General features: G+C 44.0%; 1 long non-coding RNA gene across 1 annotated transcript; it reads right to left on the bottom strand.

The window, feature by feature from the left end:
* Nucleotides 1–217: 217 nt before the first annotated feature.
* LOC133382152 (uncharacterized) lies at nucleotides 218–26,283 on the bottom strand. The gene is made up of 3 exons (XR_009761811.1): nucleotides 26,056–26,283; nucleotides 12,268–12,381; nucleotides 218–537 (listed from the first exon to the last, which is right to left on the bottom strand). It is a non-coding gene; the product is annotated as an uncharacterized LOC133382152 (long non-coding RNA).
* Nucleotides 26,284–26,643: the final 360 nt, after the last annotated feature.

Raw genomic sequence — 26,643 nt, forward strand, 5'->3', positions numbered from 1 at the left:
AAAGGAAAGTTCCATATTCAATCCAGTTAAAAAGGAATCAGGTAGCATGTAGTAAGTAAAGCGCTCTGCTGGGATTCTGGAGAGCTGCTGCCAGTCAGAGTAGACATTATTGAGCTAGATGGACAAATACTCATAACCTGGTAAAATGAGGAAAGGTTGAAAGTGATGGGTATGTTTAGCCTGGAGAAAAGATGGTTAAGAAATTCTGGGATAGCAGTCTGATAGAACAAATTTATTTTATTTTGGTCCAGAGGGGTTACATTACAAGAAAGTGGACTTTGAGTCACTCAACATTAAGAAGAACTGCTCTTCAGTGTTGGAAATGACTACCTCAGGTGGACTCCCCTTCATTAGAGATTTTTAAGCAGAGGCTGATGTTGTAGCAGCAAATTTCCTGCATTGGCAGGGAGGGAGTGGGAGAAGAAGACTTGAAATCCCTTCCAACTCTATAACTCAATTCCTTTGAAACCCCGAGATCCAGATGCGATGAGACGTTAGTGGACTTGCCAGTCAAAGCTGCTGGAGTGGTGCAAATAACTGCGGATAGCAATACAATGGAAGGAAATGGATGTTCTCAGCATGGCACACAAATGAGCACATTTTAATAACTTGTTCCTTGGTTTATCTCTAAGCATGCCGAAGAGAAAACTAGAGTTGCAATGGATTAGTTAGTGGACGATAAATGTGTCGTGAGTGAGCTTTACATTGTGTCAATTTATTACTCAATATTTCTATTTACCATTGAGATAAACAAGTGCTGGATTCTGCAATCCCAAAATTCCAGAAGCAGAATATGCCATTGATGTAGAATCCCCGGATGCTAAGGCACACAGGAGCCAGGGCACCAGAAGCTTATGAATCGCTATTGCTTTCTAAGCAGTGCTCTGGGCCCCTGTTCCTTATCCTGCTTGCCAAGTCTGTCCTGTGACATTCTAAACTCCTGCCCTATAAAAATCTGCATGGCTCTGTAATATAAATACTTGGGAGTTGATTTGGTCAGTACATTAATTAGCTAAGACTTTCATTGCAGATTGTCCCCCAGTTAATTGGTGAGACGGAAACGGAAGGGCACACCATTGTGCAGGCTGCAGAGAACGCTTCCACGAGGCCACCTCTCTTACTTACTCACAATCTGCCTTTTTGATGAAGTCCTTGCCACAATCCTAACCCCACATACTTGGGAGTGAGCCCTATTGCATTCAACAGGACAGTTCAGAATAAACATGGTTAGGACTAATCCCCATATCCTGCATAAGCCTAGGTATTTATAACTGCAGCCACATATTCTTCCCTTATTTACTCCTGCTTCCATTTACTTCTGCTTCCCCTGGACTTCTCCAGATGACCTGTTCTTTGAGTATTCATCCTGATTTGCTTGCACAAAGCTTACGCAGAGATTAGACTATGCCCAATCTTCACTGAGCATTCATTCTGATTTGTTTGTGGACTGGTTAAATGACAATGAATATTCATCCTGATTTACTTGTGGGGTGTATATCTGTCTTCCTGTTAATCATTTGTTCATTCCGCACTTTGCAGTGCATTTTCCTATAGCTTTCCTAACCGCAAACAGCCCTTCAGAAAAAAAAAAGAAAAATCTGCACTAGGGCCCCAGAGCACTTTAATCCCCTCCAACTGCACAAACCTACATTTCCTGTGTGTGTTTGAATACTTCCTGCAAAACAGTGACAGTCTGGAGGCAACCTTAACGTCAGTTTCAAGCTTTCCAGCCATTTGGGGAAGAGACCTATCCTCTCACTCTTTGTAAAGTGTCATACACATAGAGGTTGCGCTGTATGTGTGTGTCACATACTGTATGTGTGTCAAATTCTGCCAGATAAACTAACGTTTTATCACATGATCAGTTTTCTTCGAAGTTTGCCCTCAAGCAATGGAACAGTATGATACACATTTAAAACAAGGACTAATGCATAAATATGAGTGGGCTTTCTAGAAAGAAAAAGAAAAATGGAGATGAGGTGACAAATCAAGCTCAAACCCTTTGCTTCCAAAGCCTCTAATGCAGCTGCTGGTTGTAATATGAGAAATCACCGATCATCAAAGAGCCACATATAATTCAATTATCTTTCCCTCTTTCACCATGGTAGATGTTAATCACCTCATCACATGGTAGAGAATGCCTCCTCGCCCCAAATCTCATTTTGAAAGGCGTGAAAGATAATGCTGTGTGCCATGAAGGATTAAACTCCTTTTCAAAAAATGACAAGTTTATAGAGCTTTTTTACAGGATTAGCTTGAATGGTGTCAAAAATAAAATGAAGCCAGAATATACAGGTAAATTGCAATCAAATAAAACTCTGATGAGGTGACCAGAAAATGAGTGCCTTATAAAGACGCAATGGCTAAAGAATGAATAAAGATGGAGAAGAAATTATATATTTTCCCCCTCAGTAGCAAGACTCATTTATACAACAAAGAATTGTTGAAATTAATAAAAAAATGCTTTCCTCTATAGAATTAACAATAACAAATACATAGATGATTGTCATAATTTCTTGAAAGTGGGGCAGCTTATCTGTGTTATTTTCCCTCCCTTCTTTATGTCAGGGACTCTGAGGCTTAAATTGGGAACCTCATGACCCCATACAGGAACTCACCTTAACAATCCCTGGCCTGGGACTGTGTAGGACACAAGTAGCCAATGTGGAGCTCTCCAGATGATATGGACTACAATGCCCACCATCCTTGACCATTGAATATATTAGCTGGGAATGATGGGAGTTATAGTCAAGAATAGCTTGAAAGCACCACAGTGGCTACCCCAATGTAGAACATGGGTGGGAAACCTGTACATTTTGCCACCAGGATTCTGAAAAACTGACAGAGACATGGGGGAGGGGGGAAGCAAAATAAGTTGGTTAACTGTTGGTCAAACAGGTAACTGTAACTTAAAGTCAAGAACAAAGCAGACAGCACCAGTCAAGGCCTGAAGATAAATTAGGTTCAGTTTTCAACTTTCAAAATTACATCACATAGCTGAGCTGGAAAAAAACATTCAACTACTCAAGCCTAATTTAATTGTATGGGGGGAAACTTTCATCTCCTCTCCTTGGACAGACAGTAACTCTGAGGCAAGATGCCTACTTGATGGGCAATTACCTGGCTCATTGACATTTGAATAAAAAATAAAGGCCATTATTAGAAAAAATGAAAACAATAGGTAATTTCTTGGCAATGGAAAAGGGTGAACTGGGAAAGGCAGAGATAAGGTAAGTGCTAAACTACAGTACAAAGGACTGTAACCAGCTGCCAGTTCGTCAAAATGATAACTGAACCAGCACCAAACTGTGAACTACATCCATAGTCCCAATGGACCTTGGGCCGGAGCACACACACAGGGTCCAGATATGGTCCTGAGTCCAACTAACGCTGTAGACACCACCTGTAGATACCATTGCCTGACAGAAGCACTGCAGTCTGCTCTTGGCTTCACAACTGATCTTTGAGCCTTCTTTTTTAAATCGTATTTTTATGTTCCTGAACCCAGGCCCTGTAAGTAATCCCTCTCAGGGTGCCATTTAGGGAGGGCTGGCTTGGTTATCATCACCCCTCCCACAGTCCATTTTTCTGATCACATGTGATTATCTAGAAACGGCTTGCTCAGTTGCTGTTGCTTACCAGAAGAGGGAGAGGCAAGGTGTCGGGGAAGTCAGCATGCCACAAACATGCTGGCAGAGTGCCAGATTGGCTCTGCTAGTGTGTTTGCACCATGGCGACTTCCCTGCCACGTCTCCCTCTTCCTTCTGGTAAGCAGCAGTAACCCACCTGCTGAGCAGCTAGCATAGAGGCTGCACTCTACCTGCTGAGCTGCTTCTGTGATTATCCCTGATATGCACATGATTAAGTATAAAAAGCAACAGCAACCTCAACAAAATACTCTTAAAATATGTGGATTTGGGGGGAAATTCAGTCTTGATTATATCTAAGAGTAGGCACCCAAGCCTGCGAATCTTGCCCTCCAGCTTCAGTGGCTCCCCTGCTGGTTCTGGTGGCCTGACCAGCGTGTGGGGACAATGGAAAGGTAGACCTTTTATGACTGGTGATACTTTAGCAATGCCAACAGAAGGTAATTACATAAGGTTGAATCCAATTGTGCCCTTTCATTCACAGAAGGGCTTTTGACCCAGCAGAGGCTTCTGTTCGCAGAACTTGGGGAGGAAAGTGTGATTTCCCCTGCACCTCCAAATATCTGCTCTGGAGGATCGGTGGACAATCTGGAACAGCATGGTAGGTGGTGGTAGTGGCTGCAGTAGGAAGGGATGGATCTGTGAAAATAATCTCCCCTCCCCTTACGTTAGCAGATGCGAGCTTGCTAGATCAATAGCACCACTGGATTCATGCAAACCTTCCAATTTTACCATTTTCTCACCATGAGGTGGCATTTCTTCCCACAATCTAGCAATACAGTTGAAATGGCAAACTATCAGGCCTAGTAGGAGCTCTGACTGCATTTTCTTTTGAAAGAGGTTCAGTCTCTGCACTGCCAATAGCCTTCTTCAACCTTGGGTTCCCCCAGATAACTCCTATTGGCCCTGACCATTGACTAAGCTGGCTGGGGAGGATGGGAGTTGTAGTTTAACAACATCTAGGGGTGGGGCCCAAGGTTGAAGAACCCTGTCGTAGTATATATCTCACTGACACTTTATGCATTTGATTCTGGGGAGAGCTGGGCCCTCCTGTGATGCTAGTTCTCTTTAAAAGGACAAACGGCTCGCAGACCAGAATTCAATTAGAGAGTCAACCAGTTTAAACCTAAAGCCCTCCTTCTCCTGGTTCTCTTTTGTAGTTAATGCAGAGGTGACCCTGGCCTGAGCCAGAATACTCCACCAAGAGTGGTGATGACAAAGCAGGTGTTCCTCAGAGGCTTTAAATAAATAAATAAATAATAACAGCTTTTATTAGTTTCCCAGAACCTTTTCCAAACAATGATACAAACATACCACTAACAGGACAAAAATGTTTGTGTGTGCGTGTGTGTGTGCAGATCATTCTAATCAAAGAGCCATCTTACATCTGACAACATCAAATACATATAGATCTGAATATGAAGTCTAACGGTTATATCCAATGAAGTTGTCCCGTTAGCATGGGGTGGACAACCTTTGGCCCATGAGCCAAACGTGGCCCGTCATATCTCCCCATTTAGCCTGTGAGGCTATTTTCCTGAAACTATGCCCACCTGCCGCTCATCTGATGACATGGCTGCAGAAAATAGGATCGAACTCCCTGCACAGCTGATGCGCAGGGAGTTCAAGCTTGCTCTGTTTGAGTGTGCCAGCCAGTTCCAGTCAGAACCTTGCAGAAAACAGGACTGAACTCCCTGCACATCAGATGATGCACGGGGATTTCAATCCTGCTTGGACAATATCTCTCCCCTCAGGGCCATATTTTACTATTTCTCCCCCCATTTTTGTGTTCCCAAACATGTGCCACCTCAGATCATCATCCACCCATTTGTTTGCCTTGTCTAATTTAACTTCGTTATGGGAACTGACCAGCAGAGGGCGCCGTTCACCCACTGGTGCTTCATTATCATGATGTCGTCGTCCCCTTGCAGAGTCCTTCTCCTATTTCACAAGTGCCTTTGTACTGCACTCTCCTATGAAGGTGCCCTTTCCAATATCTCACTCCCACCGCCAACAGGAGACTTTCAATTAAACCTAGTGCAGGTCAGCTCTGACAAGCAGCCTGCCTTGTAAATCCAGAGGGTTATCAGCCGATGTATTCCTGAAATGCATCTAAGGGAAGGCAGGGAAGAGGAGCTTTCTGCTGTGTTTCAGTGCTGATTTTTAGACAATTAATTGGTAGGTTTCTCTTTGGCTACATATATCATTTTTGCTTCTAATGTAAATTTCAGGCTCTCTTTTGTAAGCTGCTTGACTGTCTTACGAAATATTAGTAGTAAAATATACAGAAAGAGGATAACAAGACTCCTGAGGTTTCCTTCCACACCTTGAGACACATTTAAAATGTAAAAGGGGTTGGGCTCCAAAGGAATGAAGGGAAGGAGAAGAAACGGCATGCAGATAGCATTCCTGTCTCGAACAAGCCAAGGCTTTCCCAGGCATTAAAACCTGCTGTTATGTGACTTGCCAGAGGCAGAGCACTTGAAAACAACCCAGGCATGGCTTTGTCACTTTCATGCTGCGGTTCTGTGATGGGCAAAGTGAAGAGATGGCCTTCTTGTTTTAGATCTTTGTACAGCCTAGGCTGGTATTACGAAGTTGAACAAGGAGCCATTATTCATGAGTTAGTCGGCTATTCCAAGCTACAATATCACCAGTAACTGCCTGAGTAGCGGATTGGAACGCCAACCTTGGAAGGTAGACCTGAAAAAGTTTAGGTTTAAGGCGGAGTGCTGTTCAGATGTTGCTTTGAGACTGGAGTTGTATACCCCTGTGCCTGTTTGTTTTCTACTTCTTCAGCCTGTACATTTGTAAATAAACAGGCAATTAGAAGTTGGCAGTCCTCAACAAAAGATTATGTCACAAGAAACTGGTAGTCCTAAAGGTGTCATAGGATTCTTTCTTGTTAAAGCTATTATAAAGTCTCACCATCGATTTTCAATATTCTCTTGTCTCAAAAGAAACAGACCCCATAAAAGACCTCCTTGAACTTCCCACTGCTCAGGGCAGGGTGTAAAAGAGTCTGCTGCACTGAAATGGATATAGAAATAGTGTTTAGCAGAGTTGAAAGTGGGAGGAGAGAGGCATCAATTCCTATGTCCTATGGTATACACGCACATATTTGTTTTGTCTCTAGCTAAACTGAGTTTGTAAACTAAACAGTTTACAAGTTTCTGACACAAATCAAAAGCATGCAGAACCTATTTACTAGAGGCAAAAAGCAGAATAAGTGTACACGCCATGAGTAGTGATCCTTTCAAAACCATCTTCAACTCTTGGGAAAATAAAATGCCACCAGCGTCCAACCTCTGCTAAGTCTTAGAAAAAAACAAGTGCTGCTGCTACATGTTAAAACTGAGCAGGTGTCAATCTACTCAGTGCCGAGATGGGAGACTGCCCAAGAAAAAGATGAATTAGCTTCCCTAAAAAGATGACGACGACGACGACGACCTAATACTACCTTGATAGTTAGTCTCCAAGGTGCCATGCGTGGGTCAAATTATTATGGTATAAACCACAGACTAATACAGCCCTGCACAATTTATGGCCTGCCAAGCTGAGAGCAGCCCAGCTGAGGCTTGATAAAACTTTTTCTGCTTTCCTGGGACTGCAACAGCAAATCCAGATGTGTGTATTTAATAACGCCTGGTAGGCCACAACAGAAAGTTGGTGGACTGTGTTTGGCTTGAGGGGTGGTACATGTCACAAGTCAGTCTAGTGGGCCTGAATTAACACACCTGAGTTTTCTGGAATCTACATCATGAACTCCCAACTTCAAAAACACACAAAGACTGCAGATCAGGACAAGATGTGGGATTCTTCCAGTACAGACTACACAAATTGCAAATGATAAAACACAAAACTTGTCTGGTGCAGAGAAATACCACAAGAAGCAGAACTCACACTAGGATAAACCAAATATACAGTTATAAGATGGGGAATACTTGGCTCAGCAGTACGACATGCGAGAAAGATCTTGGAATTGTTGTTGATCACAAGCTGAATATCAGCCAACAGTGTGATGTGGCTGCAAAGAAGACAAATGCTATTTTAGGCTGCATTAACGGAATGAAGTACTAGTTCTCCTCTGTTCAGCACTGGTTAGGCCTCATCTTGAGTACTGTGTCCACTTCTGGACACCACACTTTAAGAAGGATGCAGACAAACCGGAACAGGTTTGGAGGAGGGCAACAAGGATGTTTAGGGGACTGGAAACAAAGCCCTATGAGGAGACACTGAAAGAATTGGGCATGTTTAGCCTTGAGAAGACTGAGGGGATATATGATAGCTCTTCACGTACTTGAAAGGTTGTCACAGAGGAGGGCCAGGATCTCTTCTCAATCATCTCAGAGTGCAGGACATGGAATAATGGGCTGACGTTGCAGGAAGTCAGATTTTGGCTGAACATCAGGAAAAACTTCCAAACTGTTAGAGTGGTATGACAATGGAGCCAATTACCTGAGGAGGCGGTGGGTCTCCAACACTGGATGTATTCAAGAGGCAGCTGGACAGGGACCTGTCGGGTAGGCTTTAGCTTGGATTCCTGCATTGAACAGGGAGTTGGACTCAATATCCTTATAGTCCCCTTTGAACTCTACTATTATAATATGATAGCGAGGTGCCAAAGAAGAAAGGCCTCCAGCACCTTTAATAGTTGCATATATTACAGTGTTCCTCAGCCTCAGGTCCCCAAGTGTTGTTGGACTACAACTCCCATCATCCTCAGCGAGCCTTAGCCAATGGTCAGGATGAGTTATAGTCCAACAACATCTAGGCAACCAAGGTGGAAGAACCCTGGTGCAGAAGAGGGAATTTCAGCAGTTGTTATGCTAGCTTTCTCCTACAGAAGGCCTGTCCTTTTTTGCATCTGGTCATTACATGTGAAACTATGGATGTGCCGTGCAAATTATGCTTATTGAAATTCTCTCTTCTGCTCAACTGTTAAATGGTGCAGGAGTTCCCTGTCCTCTTGGGCATCTGGCTATCCCAGTTCAGGATGTGTAAAGGACAGAGAGCTCAATCAGCAGTCAGGATGGCAGGGTCTCATGAAGCACCGTTGACCCTAATATTATCACAAACCTCTTTCACTACTAACAACCCCCAGAAATGTGTAGATATAGTTGAGTACTTCATCACTACCCAGTGAAGTCAATGGAAAATAATTTGAAATAAAGCTTTGGGGGGGAGGCATAAAACTTCATGCGCTGGAGGCTGACACACACAGAGGCAACTCTGGCCATATCTAAACCACCAGCTGGAATTGAAATTAAAGTCCCAGCATGCAGTGCGCTGCACAAGCATCACGGCAGCTCATCCTTTAATTCATCCTGATTCTGCTGAACAAACCCAGAGCCTTTTGTCTGCTACATTATGAGTGGCAGCAGCCTGGACCGGGAATTAGCTGAAGTTGTAGGAGAGGTTTTTCTTTTCTTCCAGCCTGGCACTTGTGGAAGGACTTTTGCCGCTGGCTGTTCTAATGTGCAGACACAGCTACTGGCTTGTATTAGTCAACCTGCTTATCTAGCATGGAGAAAAAGGCAGCTTGCCAGTTCAGATTAATGAACTTCATTTACCAGTGGCCAGAAGGAAGGATCCACACAACATATTGGCTAAGCAGAGATGTGTCTGTGGCGGAATCCAACATTTGAAGATACCAAAACATTATCAGCTGAAGCTGATGGTAAACGTCTGTGTTTTTTGACTGAAAGAACAGCAGAGCTAAATTGAGTGTAATACCCAAGACTTGAATCTCCTTAACTGCCTGTTCAAACTTACAGAGGTGGATTTCTTTCATTGTCCTGATCAGTAAAGGCTGGTCCATTAGGGCTGAAGGGGTACTGCTCTATCAGTCTCAGTCTGCCCTCGGCCAGCCCCCACCTGCCTCCCTTCTTACTTTCAGCCAGTCCAGGGGGTGGCCCTGCCTGCCTGGGTCCTCTTCCGTAGTCCCCATGTTGCCCCTTGTAGGACTCAGCATGAAGGAGGATGGGCACAAAACTAGAATTAGTTGGCTCCACCTACTGTTGGGCTTTCCTTCCTGCCTTGCACCCTACCAGTTCCACTGGCTCCAGCCACCTCTGGCCATAATGTAACCTAAAAATCTGTATTTCACCCCAAAGCGTATATTGAAATTTCTGAGCCCAACACTCTGAATTGGAAACAATGAACATAGTACATACTTTCTTCCAGGGTAATTGTCAGTTTGTGGGCTAGTGTAGTATTGTGGAAATACAGGATTTAGTTGGTATGGAAGAGGAACAGTCTTTGTTACTTATTTTATAAGTAACTGCAGATAGAGCTTTTTTGTGATAGTTTGCTGACACACAAAGCAAGCCACTATGGCACCACAGGGACAAACTACAGCTGACAAATACAGATCCCCTAGAGGTTTTTGCAATGTATCATGGCACATTACAACAACTAGGGCAGGGGCATCAACCCTTCGCTCACGGGTGCCATGGCTCCCATGAAGGCCTTCAGTGGTACCCCCAGAAGGTAGCCCAGAATCAAAACTTTCATTTATTTTTTTTAAAAAGTAAGTCTCTAGCTCTCCTAGAAAGAAAGCTGTGGAACAAAATATACAGGCACTCTTCTGAGCCATTTACGTGAAATGAGCCAGCCTAACTGCTCCTGCCTGTATTAGGCAATGAGTGAAGTAAGAGCTGTGATTGATAAGTGAGTTGTTTGGATGCCAGAAAATAGGTATCCCTGGGGTCCTAAGAACTGCTGTTCCCCCCTCCCTTTTAGTGCACCTTTCCTACTTCTGTCTTTCCCCCCCATGTCCTTTGAATCTCCATAGTTTGCCCTTCCTTTTCCCCTAGCAACCAGGATGTATCTTTCCTGTGCTGGGGTTCACCTGAGATCAGGTATGCCCAAAATTTATTTTCTGCAAATATTACTACACAGTAAGTGTGGGTGAATGTTAAAGGATCTCCCCCTGCCAAAGGCAAATGTAAAAACTTCACAAAGAGGCTTAGGCATGCCCCCTGATTTGCAGGAGCTAAAGACCAGGGACTCATTAAGAATTAGATTTAAGGTTGGGGGAAACACGGTTCTTTTGCTTTTAACAGCTGTGTGGCAGGCAGAAATTCAACAAGTCAAGCCTATGCTAGTATGGAAATACTCATTATTATTATTAATTACTTGCCCTTCACCCAAAGGTCCCAGGGCGGTCACAACAATTTTAAAATACACCATTAAAAACAGTTAAAAACAACCTAAAATCGAATCACAAAAAATAGGATGAGTCCTAAAAATATACATCTCAGGTGTCAAAGGCCAGGGTAAAGAGGTGCATCTTCAGCATTCTCAAAAAACTGAAGTTGCCAGACACACTTCTGCAGGGAGGGAGTTCCACAACTTAGGGGCTACCACAGAGAATACCCTCTCCCAGACTGCTGCCCCCCTCCAAGCTTCTGAGGATGGTGGAACTACCAAAAGGGCCCCCTCTGCTGATATCAACACCTAGAGGATCTGTAAGGAAGGAGGCAGTCTTATAGATATTTGGGAAGTAAGTTGTTTAGGGCTTTAAACACTAATGTGAGCACCAGAAATGAACTGGAGAAGCTTATGGGAAAAGCTTCACCATGATTACTCACTAATTTGTGTTATGCCATGCCTCCATGGTATGTTACGCATGGCAGCCGTGGCATCCATTTTGTGATGAATGTCCCCAGCAGCACTCTCAAAATTTGAAATGTGTCCTCTGGTCCAAAAAGGTTGGCAATCCTGTAGCACCACATATCTCTGGAAGAAATCTGGATGTACAATCGAGGAGGTTTAGGATGGCATGTGCATGGCCTCTGTCCCATAATTCATGTCTCATACCCCTGATTTATTGGGGTGCTTATTGCTTCTGCACACTGTAATTGTATAGTATTGGGATCTGCAGAACTTGAAGCAGAGGCTTTCTGATAATAAGTTAAGAAATGTTTCACTCTGTGTTCAAAAACAGCACTTGGGGAAGTTGTTCAAGTTAACCAAAACAATCCAGCTTGTCACACACTCCTGCTCTGCTCTAAAGGACCTCCGCCGGCTCCAGACTGAGGAAGGTCCTCCATGTTGCCTGACCAGCGGAATGCCATTGAACTGAGGCCGCCCGAGTCGCACCGAGCCATGGGCAAGAAGGGTTTGGGGTGGGTTTGTTTTCTTCCCCTTCTGCGTTGTACCGCCTTTTTCTTCTCCATGCTGAGAGCATATCTCTTTAGGCACCGAAAAAGCCAGCGCCTCGGTGGGGCCTGAAAGAATTAGGCAACGCGTTTATACGGATATAAAGAGGCCTGGAGGTTGAGAAATGAACCTGGAATGCCTAATTCAAGCCGCAGCTCAGCCGCAATCTCCAGTGGGAGCTTTGAAGAAGTCTCTTGACGTTCTTGTACAAGGTCAGCATGGCCAAGAGGAAATGTGTCCACTCAGTTCATTGTATGGTCATGGTGTGTGTGGGGTAAAGAGAATGATTTTGCGCTCCCCCCTTTGATCCCAACTGAATACTTTAAACTCTTTCCCAAGAATAACCTCAAACTAGTATCTCGCCAACAGCCCACTGAAGACTGGACCATGTTTCCTCTGGCTGAAGCCAACTTCTGGGCAGGCACAACAACAAAAAGGAAGATGCAATACATACCTTGGCTGGCGAAAGCACACTATGATCCCCTTGAACTGAGGAGCCCCGATCTTTCTCTCTGCTGTTTTTGGCCCCCAGCTTCGTCCACTGGAGCTGCTGCTTCAGTTTAGCAATCTAAGGAATGAGAAGATGACCTCCATTTAGAAGAGGAAAGTACTTCCCGGCTGGTCAGTCAGCTACTCCTCACAATTTCTTCTGCCCACACAAAAGTGCAGGTGGTAATTCTGCAAGGCTACATTCCACTACTGATTTGTTGCCCAATCATCAAATCATTGTGATAGGACTATTTTTTTTCTGCATAGCCAATGTCACAAGTTCACCTGCTGCCTATTCTTTTAAGTAACTGAACGCACACGGAGAGAGCCGGTTTTTAAGAGCACAGCCAATGAAGTTGCCAGGGAAGCAGCAGCAGCTCTGCTTAAGCTTCCCGTGGGCGACCCAGCCTTCTCTGGTTCACTTTGGAATACACAGTGCTGATTCTTCTGTGCCACTGATTTTTAAATACTCACCTGGCCCTCTGAAAATATTTGGGACCCTGCAAGGCTTAGGGGAATCCACCCCAGCACTGTGGTCCAAACAGGCAGAGTTGTTTTCCCCCCCAAGTTCTTCAGTGATAACCTTACATCCTTTGTTACCTAGTGGAGGGGCACTTAACTGTCTAATCCTGACACACAGCCAAGCCCACAAGCAGAACAGCACTCTCCCTACTGGCAATTTCAAGCAACTGGTAATCAGAGGCACACTGTCACTGACAGTGGAGGTCGGACATAGCCATTGTGGCTAGCAGGCATTATTTATTTATAAGAGTATATGTACCACCCTCTAGCAAAATATCAGGGCAAGCACCGTAGGAACATTTAAAAACAATACAAAAATAATCATTAGAATGACTGGCTAGTCAAAAAACATTTTGGACAGCAGAGTAGGCCTGTTGGCACAAGAAAGTCTTCAAGAGACACCTGAAGATCAAAAGCAGCCTGTAAGCAGCAGAAGTATGGCAAAACTCATCAAGAGGGCTTTAAACTAAAGCCTCTGGGGGATGGAGATGATAGCTTAAATACCGACCCAAAGACAGCAGGTTGTAAACGCAAGGATTTGAAGGGTACAGGAGACACTGGGAGAGAGAAAGGGATGCACGGCAAAGCTCAAGGTATATTAACAGAGGAATCCAATCAGGACAAAAGAGACTTCTGGTGTCTATATACCAATGCGCAGAGCTTGGGAAACAAGCAAGAGGAGCTTGAAGTCTTAGTGCATCAAGGCAAATATGACTTCATAGGGATAACAGAGACTTGGTGGGATGACTCCCATGACTGGAATATAGCCATTCAAGGATATAAACTCTACAGAAAGAATAGAAGCAACAGAAAAGGAGGGGGAGTAGCGTTATACGTCAAAGACAAATACACCTCTATGGAAATCCAAGAGAGCGAACAAAGTGGTCTGGTAGAGACCATTTGGGTAAAAATAAATGGAGAAACAAATAAACCGACATGGTAGTAGGTGTCTACTACAGACCCCATGGCCAAGAAGAGGTGGAAGATGAGGCCGTTCTCAAACAAATCTCTGAAATCTCAAGGAGGCAAGAAGTGTTAGTGATGGGGGACTTCAACTACCCGGATATCTGCTAGGAGACAAACTCTGTGAAGCACAAAACCTCCAACAAATTCCTGATGGGCCTTGCTGATAATTTCCTCTTTCAAAAAGTAGAAGAAGGAACAAGGGGATTGGTAATCCTGGACCTGATCTTAACTAACAGGGACGAATTGGTCACGGGAATTAAAGCGGTCGGTACCTTGGGGGAAAGTGACCACGTAATGCTGGAATTTGTGATTCTGGGGAAAGCCAAAGAAGAATATAGTCAAATATGGACCTTGGATTTCAGGAAAGCCGATTTTAGCAAGCTCAGGGAAATGATGGGTAGGATCCTGTGGCTAGATAGACTAGAGAAAAAAGGAGCCCAAGAAGCGTGGGAGTTCATGAAGAAGGTATTACAAAAAGCGCAATCGCAAACAATTCCAAAGAGGAAGAAAAACGGAAGACATCGGAAAAAGCCAATGGCTACACAGAAGACTGGTGGAGGAAGTAAAAATAAAAAAGAGCATGTATAAAGAATGGAAGGAAGGACGCATCACCAAGGAAGAGTACCGACGAGCGGCTCGGCCTTGCAGGAATAGCGTAAGGAAAGCTAAAACCCAGAATGAGCTGAGGCTGGCGAGGGAAGCGAGGAACAACAAAAAGGGGTTTTTCAGATATGTTCGAAGCAAGAGAAAGACCAAGGAAACGGTGGGACTGCTGCTCAATGAGGATGGCAAAATGTTGACAGATAACAAGAAAAAGGCAGAACTGCTCAATGCCTATTTTGCCTCCGTTTTCTCCCAAAAAGGGAACAGTGTGCAACCTTGCATCGGTAGCAATCTCAGTAAGGGGTCGGGATTGCAGTTCAAGATTGATAAGGAGATAGTCAGGAAATACCTAGTTAACCTAAATGAGTTCAAATCTCCAGGGCCTGATGAACTGCATCCCAGAGTATTGAAGGAACTTGCTGATGTACTCTCAGAACCTCTTGCCATCATCTTTGAGAAATCCTGGAGAACGGGAGAGGTGCAGGAGGACTGGAGACGGGCAAACATCGTCCCGCTCTTTAAAAAGGGTAAAAAAGAAGATCCGGGGAATTACAGGCCAGTCAGTCTGACTTCAATACCGGGAAAGATATTAGAACAGATAATAACAGAGCCCATTGGCAACTATCTAGATGACAATGCTGTGATTAGTAGGAGCCAGCATGGGATTGTCAAGAAAAAATCCTGTCAAACTAATCTCATCTCTTTTTTTGATCGGGTCACTAGCTTAGTAGATGGTGGAAATGCTGTAGATGTCATCTATCTAGATTTCAGCAAAGCGTTTGACAAAGTCCCCCACGACCTTTTGATTAGCAAACTGGTCAAATGCGGACTAGATGGAAATACTGTCAGGTGGATTCACAACTGGTTGGAAAACCGTACTCAAAGAGTGGTCATCGGTGGCTCTGCTTCGGACTGGAAGGAGGTTTCGAGTGGAGTGCCACAGGGTTCTGTCCTGGGGCCGATACTCTTCAACATTTTTATCAATGACTTAGATGACAGGGTGGAGGGAAGCCTTATGAAGTTTGCGGATGATATGAAACTGGGAGGGATAGCTAACACAATGGAAGACAGGAATAAAATCCAAAGGGACCTGGATAGACTAGAAAATTGGGCTGAAATTAATAAAATGAAATTCAATAAAGACAAATGCAAGATTCTGCATTTAGGCCACAAAAACAAAATGCACGGGTACAGGATGGGAAATACCCAGCTTAGCAGTAGTGCGTGTGAGAAGGACCTTGGAATTGTAGTGGATCGCAAGTTGAACATGACCCAGCAGTGTGATGTTGCAGCAAAAAAGGCAAACGCGGTTTTGGGCTGCATAAACAGAGCTATAGTTTCCAGGTCGAGGGAAGTAATAGTCCCACTATATTCTGCATTAGTCAGGCCTCATCTGGAATACTGCGTTCAGTTCTGGGCGCCTCATTTTAAGAAAGATATAGACAAGTTGGAGCGGGTTCAGAAGAGGGCGACGAGGATGTTAGCCGGTATGGAGAACAAGGTTTATGCGGAAAGGTTGAAGGAACTTGGCATGTTCAGTCTGGTGAAGAGAAGGCTGAGGGGTGACATGATTGCACTCTTTAAGTACCTGAAGGGCTGTCACATAGAGGAGGGTACAGATTTGTTCTTTGCTGCCCCAGAGGGTAGGACTAGGTCTAATGGTTTTAAGTTGCAGGAGCGTAGATTCAGATTGGACATTAGAAGGAACTTCTTGACAGTAAGGGCAGTTCGGCAATGGAACCGACTGCCTAGGGAGGTGGTGGGATCCCCTTCGCTGGATGTCTTCAAGCAGAGGCTGGACAGCTATCTGCGGGAGATGCTCTAGCTGTGGATTTCCTGCTGTGAGCAGGGGGTTGGACTCGATGGCCTACAAGGCCCCTTCCAACTCTATGATTCTATGATTCTATGGATGTACCTGAAGAAAGCTTTTTTGTTGCTTTTGGCATCTCTCACTAAATTCAGCTCATTCTCAGCTTTAACCTTCCTGATGCCATCCTTGCAATTCCGTGCTACCTGTCTGTACTCTTCATTTGTGGCCTGGCATTCCTTCCACTGTATGTGCCCTTTTTTGTTTTCAGGTCATCTCTAAGCTTTTTATGAAGCCACATTGGCTTCTTCTTCTGTCTTCCCCCTTTTTTCCTTGATGGAATTATTTGCCCTTGTGCCTTTAGAGTTTCCTTTTTAGAAACTCCCACCCATCTCTTCCCCTTAATCAACCTCATCCTTGCCATTGAGCCACTCCGAAAATTGGCTAACCTTGAAGAAAACTGAGATCAAAAGATAAGCCTCCTAATTCATAATCAGCAGATGCAGTCAGCCTTCCCATCTGCTCAGAAAGGCTTATGGAATCCAGACAAGTAAGTCACCCCTTAGGAGTCTGTAATATGCTGACTGTACGCGCGAGACCTTTATTTTCTCCTCGCCTTTGCTCTCCCCCCCCCCCCCCGGCCCCTGCCTGATTAGGAAGAAGTGTCATCAGGTTCTTGGTTTTACCAAGTCACATTGTCTAAGCCTCCCAGAAGGCACCACAGGCTGGTTCAAACACACACACAACTATGATGAAAAATGAATACCAGGTGGTTCATGGATCCATGTGCAATTTAGCACTATACACTCCAGTACACCAGAGCAGGAGAAGCAGGCCCCTTGGCCTGCAAATACTCTGAATGCCTGCAGAAGAAGGAAGCAGATGCACTCTGCACACATTTCATCTTATTTATGGTAGTTGCAAATATGTCTCCGCTGTGTTTGCAGCCCGGGGGGCCCATTTGCTTTACAGTCAAAATAATTTGCATCTCGATTTGGAGCAGACGTCACTGTGAGCCATGAGGGGAAAACACATGGACTAGGATTGCTGCCAAACCCTGCTAAAAACAAAATTTGGCTTGAACTCTGCTGTAGTTCTGTTAAAGCAGAGCAGGGTTGTGAAACAGCTGGCACACTTGCCAGGGGCCACATTCCACCATACATATATTCCACTATCATTCCACTTTAAACAGTCATGGCTTTCCCCAAAGAATCCTGGGAAGTTTAGTTTGTGAAAGGTGCTGAAAGGAGACCCCTATTCCCCTCACAGAGCAACAATTCCCAGAGTTCCCTGGGAAGAGGGACTGATTGTCAAAGCACTCTAAGAATTGTAGCTCTGTGAGGAGAAAAGTCTCCTAATGACTCTCAGCACCCTTCACGAACAACACTTCCCAGGATTCTGTGGGGAAGTCATGGCTGTTTAAAGTGGAATAATTGTGGAATAAATACATGGTGTGAATGTGGCCAAAATCTGCAGGAGCAATTTGGAGCAGAGAAGTGGCGAGAGGGGTAAGAGTTAAGTGTCCTGTTCTTGCCATTTCTTCACTTCACCCCTTCTGAAGCAACTCTTCTCAAAATAAAGAAGCCATCACATAGGTTTCAGTTGCACGTGATTTGCATGTAACATGTAGGTGGGTTCTAAAACACAAATATTCAGTTCTGGGGTGCATGGCATTCTCCAACTTACTAAGTAGGCCTAACATCATTAGCTGGTTAGATTAATTAATTGCAAATATTTTGTGGGACAAAAATGTGCACTGATTAATTGACCAGCAGATTTTTTATGTTTGTTATTTTTAATAAAGTACTCAAACAAACTGCAGATGGGAAGCACCATGTTAAAAGAAACATCCTGCAACAAACCGCAGGGGCTCTTCTAGGATGAGGTCTGTTATGACATTTCTGTTCACCTTCTGAAAACAAGAAAATATGCTTTTTGCTTCAAAACTATTGTTTTTAGTGATATGCAAATTCATTTGCTTAACCCAGGGGAGGGGAAACTTCTTCTTTTTTTGACCCAAGGTCCACATTCCCATCTGGGGAATATGCTAGTGGCTGAAGGGGTCAGAGGCAAAAGCAGACGGAGCAAGGAGTGTGAATTTTACTTGAGTCTGATCTCCTTGTTTTCTACACATGCTCACACACCCCTCTTGATCCTCCATCCAGGCAAGCAAGAGGCATGATCAGAGTTCAAGGGCACATTCCATCCAGGCAAAACCATTCAGGGTATGAAGTGAGGCCCGTGAAGGGTGTGGCCTGGGGAAAGTTTCAAGGGCCAGGTACAGGGGATTGGAGGGTGGAATTTGGCTCCTGGGTTTGAGGTTCCACACCCACAGCTTTATCAGCTAAACTCATCTGATTAACTGGCTTCGGTTTCTTTAATCAGATGAGAGACAGCGCGACCATGAAGTAAATATCAGTCACCAAAAATGAAGACAGATCTGGTCAAGCTTTATATTGTATATTCACTAACAGGGCAATTCAGAAATAAATGAGTTCCCATCAGGACCACAAAATGAATATTGATTTTTGCCTAATTTGCCTATTCATCCTTTCAGAGCTTCGACATTCAGCATTCAGCATTCAGAACCTACTCTTCTCCTATACCATCCTCAGGTATGATCAGCAATGTCAGAGATCACAGCACTGATTACCTGCTAGGTGGGTTGGAAGCTCTGCATACAACATCTGGATGCTGGATGTGCTTATTCTGTCCCGCCCCAAAGCACCATCTTCTGGTAAGGCAGATCTGTCTATAGACAGAAATGTGTTTCCGCATGAGGATAGGTGTTATTAGATTGGCCACATCAAAGTTATTTCCCAAAGGGTGGAAATTCAGATATACAGCAAATGAAACACACAGTCAAATATGAATGATGAATTTGGAAAGCTCTTTTCATGTCAAATCTATCCAGATCTGTTTGATTGTGTTTTTTTATACCATGTAGAAATCCTTTTTAAAAACAAATATCCTCATCCGAAATGGAGGTGTTTATTTTGTGTAAGATTTCTAGTTAATTTCAAAAATCAACTCACCACCATGTGGTGAGTGAGTATTATGTGACAAGAGATCTTATCCCAGCTTTGTTTTCAGTATTCTTTCTCTAGTGAATGAACCACACTCTAGGCCAGCCTTTGCCGAAATGGTACCCTCCAGATATGTTGGAGTATAACTCCCCAAGGCCTCAGCCAACATAACCTGTGCTGGTTGGGGCTTTGGGGAGTTGCAGTTCAAAATAAAGGGTACCAGGTTGGTGAAGGTTGCTCGGGACTCTTTCATGAGGACTGTGGAGCTATTGCTACATAAGTCTGGTGATGCCTGTGATGTTCCTGCTTATATTGTAAATATGTCAAGTGCTGGTTATATAGAAGACATATGATAAGTGGAGTGAAAGAGGAGGGGGAGTACATGAGCAGCAGAATGCTGGATGATTGGCCGAGCGTTTGAATGGCTGGGATTGTAAATGGAAGAATGGCAGTTGAATCAGGGTGGTGGATGTTGGAGGTTTAAAGAGGTGAAAGAGAGGTTTTGGTGGATGTTGGAGGTTTAAAGAGGTGAAAGAGAGGTTTTGGTGGTGTTTGGAGGCTGTTGTTGTTGTTGAGAGTGAGTTGGAGTTCTGAGGCAATTAATGAGAAGTAAAGTACATGTCAGAACATATATGAAACCATAAGCTTGTCAACAAAGTAATTAAGTAATCTTGTTATTTTTAGTGTTCAATAAATATTTCTTGGTTTACAAAAAGCCTGATTCTTCAGCTGGGATACACAATCCAGGGGGAATGGCAGAGTAACCAAGGCTGAACAGTAATTGTATCGAATGGTGGCAGCGGCGGAGGAAAATATATTGTATTCAGTACCACAGAGAAATCCTGGGCTGTAAGCTTCAGTGCAAGAGGCTGCAGGGGGGTTTGGGAATTACCTATACCCATAGACACAAGGTATCGAGATAGCCTGGCAGAGACTAAGGCACAGTCTAAAGGTTATAAGAGATACAGAGTGTTGGGTAGTAAGGCCTAGCAGGGGGATCTTCTGAGAACTGTGCTAGAGCTGTAAAGGGTAAGAAGAAAACCTGACGTTCTTGTCTGCTGGTAGCCACAAGTGAAAGCTTCACAGGTGGTGCCGTGGAACGACATCACAATGCTGCATCAGCAAACATTTCCATTTCCAGGGAAGAACTACTGATGACTTCTGATTAAACAGCTATAAGACATTCTTGAAAAATAGCAACTCTCAGACTTAGACTCCCCCTATGTGTGAAGATAGCTTTGCTAGTGTCACAAGTATCTTTTGCAGGGGGATGAATTTTTGTAGCTCTCTGGATGTTGCTGGACTACAACCCTCATCATCCCTGTCCATTCGTCTTGCTCTCTGGGGCTGATGGGAGTTGGAGTCCAACAACATCTGGAAGGCCACAGGTTTTCCATCCCTGATCTATTGGAGGGGCCATAACAATATGTGACATGAAGCATCACAAGATGACCACAAACATTTTGCCTGTGTTTTTTCTCATTGGGAGCTATGTCCCCACATTTCACTGTGCTGGACAGCGTGCATCCTACAATTAATTAAAAAGTAACATTTTCACCTTTGGTAATGTAGCTTACCATCTTCAGGAAAGGTAGCTTTGTCTCCTGTGTGGGCAGGAGGAGTTTGCTGCTGATAGCTAGAGCTAATACAGTACTATCATAAAGTATTACTTCAATGGGAAAAGATGTCCCATCTGGAAATCTTAAGGTTGGCTGCCATCTACTTACAGTACTTGTGCCTTTAACAGCTGCCTGACATAGGCATTTGGGAGATAATTTCCCCCTATGTATCTATATATCAAGTTAAGCTTCATTTCTTCAGGTTCTTCAGGGAAGATGTTTGTATACTGGGAAGATATCAGGACTGCCTCCTGATATCTGTGGCCTAATTCATCAATGGAAGCTCTTTTCTGAGTGCTTCTTCCAGTTGAGGTACAGAGGATGGCTACAAGAGAAAGGGTCTTCTCAGTAACTTATTTATTTATTTTATTTATTCTTTGATTTATATTCTGCCCTTCCTCCCAGCAGGATCCCAGGGCGGCAAACAAAAGCACTAAAAACACTTTAAAACATCATAAAAACAGACATTAAAATGCATTAAAACAAAACAACTTAAAAACATTTTTTTAAAAAGCTTTGAAGACTTTTTTTAAAAAAAGGTTAAAAACATTTTTTTAAAAAGGTGTAAAAGCATATTAAAAAGCAGCTCCAACACAGAAGCAGACTGGGACAAGGTCTCAACTTAAAAGGCTTGTTGAAAGAGGAAGGTCTTCAGTAGGCACCGAAAAGATAACATAGATGGCGTCTGTCTAATATTTAAGGGGAGGGAGTTCCAAAGGGTAGGTGCCGCCACACTAAAGGTCCATTTCCTATGTTGTGCAGAATGGACCTCCAGATAAGATGGTATCTGCAGGACACCCTCACCTGCAGAGCACAGTGATCAACTGGGTATATAAGGGGTAAGATGGTCTTTCAGGTATCCTGGTCCTGAGCTGTATAGGGCTTTGTACACCAAGACTAGAACCTTGAACTTGGCCCGGTAGTAAATGGGCAGCCAGTGCAATTCTTTCAGTAGCAGGGTGACATGTTGGCGATACCCTGCCCCAGTGAGCAGTCTTGTCAGCACATTTTGCACCAGCTACAGATTCCACCAACCTCAAGGGCAGCCCCACATAGAGTGCGTTACAGTAATCCAGCCTGGAGGTTACCAGCGCATGGACAACATTCTAGTCCAGAAACGGCCACAGCTGTCTTACTAGCCAAAGCTGGTAAAAGGCACTCCTAGCTACTGAGGTCACCTGGACCCCTAGTGACAGATGGATCTAGGAGTACCCCCTGACTACGGACCTGCTCTTTCAGAGGGAGTATGACCCCATCCAAAGCAGGCAACTGACCAATTATCTGAACTCAGGAGCCACCAACCCACAGCACCTCTGTACTGCTAGGATTCAGACTCAGTTTATTGGCCCTCATCCAGCCCACCACCGAGTCCAGGCAGTGGTCCAAGGCTTGCACGGCCTCTCCCAATTCAGATGTTACAGAGAAATAGAGCTGGGTATCATCAATGTACTGCTGACACCTTGCCCCAAATCTCCTGATGACTGCTCCCGAGGGCTTCATATAGATGTTAGCATGGGGGACAAGATGGTACCCTGTGGCACCCCACAGCACAACTGCCAGGGGGCCGAAACTTATGACCCTCATCTATGGAATGCTCTTCACAGAGAGGCCTGCCCAGTGCCTCCTTTAATGTTGTGTGTGAGAGAGAGAAGAAAGGTGCACCCAAAACACCAGGGGGCTGCAGTATGAGGGGAGATTTACAAGATTTGTAAGTAACGGGGAATGTGATAGAGATGTATAAAACGTGTAAAAGTGTGTGTGGCAAGGAGAAAGTGGATGGATGGGGGAGGTGTTTTCCTCCCTTTTCCATAATACTGGATCCAGGGGTCATCCAATGAAACAGTGGTGGGAGATCCCAAAAAGGAAGTACTTCTTCACGCTATTACGCTCTAACATTTCCACAGATTGATCACTACTGAGCATCTAATAAGTTTAATAAATAACAGAATACTTATTTATTTAACAGCAACTCTCTTGTAAAAAAAACAGAATCCAGGTTGCATGGACTCCATATGACAATGAGGCTCTTTCAGTCTCCTTCCCGTGTGGCTGTGTTCATTTCAGTAGAAAGTAACTGTGACAACACTTTCAGGGAGAAACTGATCTGTTATGGTTATTTCCCAGAAAATGTGGGGGACCAACCATAGGGCCTTTTAGATGAATGCCCTTGAGGGTCCTGCTCCTCCAACCCCAGTCCACCCACTAGCTACACATCCTGCCAGCAGTCACATATTTGGTGGCAGTGTGAAAGGGGGTCTGTGCTTGTACTGGTGTACATTCATACAGCTCCTCCACGGGAATGGAAAGACAGACTGGCCATATCCCACTCCTGTATGGAGAAGCTGTTGCTGGAGAGCACCAGTCCAACTTCATTTTGGCCTCCTATGTTATCTGTTTGTCTTTCAGGCTTCCATTTTGTCTGGAAATGTTACCAGGCAAGGTTTAGCAAATTAGGACAGACTGCATTTACAGATCCCATCAACCCCCTCTATTGAAATGGAAGAAAGAACGTCTCAGCCCTCTTGGAATTGCTAAAGCCAAGGCTGCAGACATGCTAGTTGCTTCAAAAGCAGCTGGTCCATTTTCTCTGGCTGCATCTTGAAACGACTCTGCCCACAGCTGGAGACATCTCCCTCCCTTCTCTGCTGCTGATTAGGACTGCCCACAGCAAACTGCTGGGAACTGCCTGAGCCTACAGCAAAGTGTTTTCATTGGACAAAGCTGGGTGGCAATGGGGTTGATGGCCAATCAGTTTTGAAGTCTGTGTGTGAAGCTGATTTCAAGGTAAAACGTACTGAAGCTGCAACTTTGGAGTAGAAGGGGTGGGGTTTGACTAATGTCATATTTCCCTGTGTTCGGAAGACAAAGGTGGAGGAGCACTGAAGTCAGCACAGCCACAAGTATGTCCCTACTCCAAATTTCCCATTTCCTAATTCGATCAACATTATGCCACTTATCAATTGACTGCTGGGCGCCCCGAGCTCTTGTGTTTCTACCAGCTAGCAATAAAATAAACCATATCGACTCGAGAACCCTCCTTTGCCAAGAAGGATAGTCAATCATCCTTCTTCTTTTTGTGCACCTGAAAATCTTCCTTCCTGTTGCCACTCCAGCCTTTTGTTAGCTTTGTCTGCAACTAGTTCTAGGTAACTGAACTCAGTATAACTCCAGGAGAGCATTTCTGCTGAGATAAACTCAGCCTGACTGACTCTCAGGTTTGGGAGTCCATCTCTCCACCTCCTCGTCCAGCAATCCCTGCCTGGTGAAGCCGCTCTGTGGGTGGGAAATGCCTGTTCTTCCTGCTTTTTTTTTTTTTTTTAAAATCACCCTGATACTCTCTCCTCCTTCCTTTGACGTCTGTTTGAACAGATCATAAGAAGGAAAAAGCATAAATTGTTCCATCTCTCTCTCTCTCTCTCTGTTTTTTCAACTATTCCTCCTTTCTCTCTGAAGTCTGAAGCATCCCCACACAGTGTGTGCCCTTTGGCTCACTAGTGCCTCACTTCTTAGTCTCTTCCTAACCCCTCACTTCTCTCGGACATTCCTCAATAGTTCATCCATAAATTGCCTATTATTTTCTCAACAAAAACTCATTTTCATCTCATCCCTGTTGTTTCTTCTTGAGTACCTGGTGAGGGAACTCTGCTACCTAGAGTAAAGTTCCTAAAGTTACACATGCTGTGCTCCTATGTATTTTGGTAATTATGCTAGTTTCTTGGTCAGCATCACTAAACCAATAGCACTGTCCACTGGCAGAAAGGAAAGGTTTCCATAACACTAGAGCTAAACTTCCACCAGTCATTCCTGTTCTGGAAAGGCTTATTCCGTGAACATTCATTCATTCATTCATTCATTCCCCACCCTTCCTCTCAAAGGAGCCCAGGGCGGCAAACATAAGCAAAGCAATTTAACAATAAAAAGAAAAACATCCTAAAAACAAACATTCCAAAACACAATTACAATTAAAGACATTCTAAAGCACAGTTAAAAATATTCTAAAACACATCTTAAAAACATTCTTTTATCAGTGATTTTCAGGTTGCCAAGAACAGCCATCAAAAGCCTGGGTAAATAAGAACTTTTCAAATTCCTCTTGAAAGTTAATACTGATGGAGACAGACATGCCTCACTGTGGGCATTCCACATATGGGGAGCCACCACAGAAAAGGCCCTGTCACGGGTCAGTGCCAACTAGGTAGTGCTCGGTGACAGCACCACCAACAAGGCCAAGTAGGTTTCAGATGTGTATAGACTATAAAGGCATTCTCCTAAGCAAGTATGGTAACAGAGCCCTACTCGCATGCATTTGTATGTGGCATGCACATAGATCTCCTCCTTTCATACCGATGCTGAAGATGTGGTTGCGGGGGCAGGGGACATGACCAGCAGGTATGCCTGTGTTAGAGGAGATTAGCTTGTGGATGCAAAACTGCTCCCCTCTCACATGGACTCATGAGGTGCTTATCTGAAGAGCTCTCATGTGTGAAGAGGATTTAGATTTTCATACCTTCAAATGAAGACCCTTCAACACAAGTGTAGTTTTTGGCAGCTGTTAGACCATTAATAGAATGGTCAAACTGTGCTGCCTCTCAGGTACCAAGATAAGGAGTTATTGTAGTTAATTTGCCACAGGTACAAAATACCCAGAAATTCAACAGGTACAGCTTGTTTTCACAGCGTGGATATGTGTTGGTGGGAGAAGCGGCTATTTTTGGATTTCTGCTTGCCATATAATTGTTAAAATCACACAAGCTCTGTCAGAAAAAAAATGTGGCAACCCTAACCGGCACTTATTTTAAGCTCCTACTAAAGGGAGAGATGAAGACAATATAAATAAATACATAAATCTTAAAAACTAGATAATGTGGACTGACAGTCCTTTCTGCCACATTTCCACATTCTGACTCAGTTTGTACCTCATTCTCCCCATAACAAAATTTTGTTTTTCATTCATAATAAAAGGGAGGGAAAAAATCCCCTCATGATTACAAGAGTGTGGGCCTCCTGCAGAATGCCTGCAGAAAATAGAAACAACCTACAAGAGTTGGTAAAGAATGGAATAATTTAGTAACTCATTTTCTATCAAGTAATTATTTCTTAAAAACTGGAATTTTGGGAAAAGTAGCTCAATTTTTTCATTAGCAGTACAGAACAAAGTGCTTGTGTAATTAGTAAACATTTGGCATGTCTGCAAATAGGTTTTTAATTACCTTAAAAGGACACTGTCAAGGTGTTTTTAACGATTTTCAACATAAATTTCTTTGATGGGCTGCTCCTGAAGAGCTCTGTAAAAACCAATTTCCAAGAGAAAGAGATATCCTATTTATTCAGCTTGGTGGTTGGTGTCTTGCTTTGCTTTTGCTGGTGTTTCCTCTGTCATGAACCTGTAAATTTGTTAACCTGGGTTTTGTATCATGGCTCGGATACAGGGAATTGTGGGAGTTACATCTTGGAAGGAGACAGGCCTCTGCGAGAGGAAAATGTTAAGTTTCGTTTCCAGCTGCAAGCAGTTGGGAGGCCTGAACAGAAACACCTGTTTATCTCTGCTAATCTGCTGGGAGCCTGGTACTCAAGGCCATACGGGCTGGAGAAGGTTGAGATCAGAGATGGGAGGGGGGCCTGCAAGGCGCGAAAAAGCGAAGAAGCTTTGGGAATAGGATTGCATCAGAAAGCCCCTGATTGGCTAACTCATCCTGAACTGTTGTGTGCCTTTTCCCCTTAAGTATAGGGGTTGTGACCCATAGCTTTGTTCCCCCTCTGGACATTCTACTGGACGCTCCTCTGGGTTAGGGTTGCCT

This window comes from Rhineura floridana, chromosome 3 (assembly GCF_030035675.1).
Source record: "Rhineura floridana isolate rRhiFlo1 chromosome 3, rRhiFlo1.hap2, whole genome shotgun sequence".
Classification (NCBI taxonomy): Eukaryota; Metazoa; Chordata; class Lepidosauria; order Squamata; family Rhineuridae; genus Rhineura; species Rhineura floridana.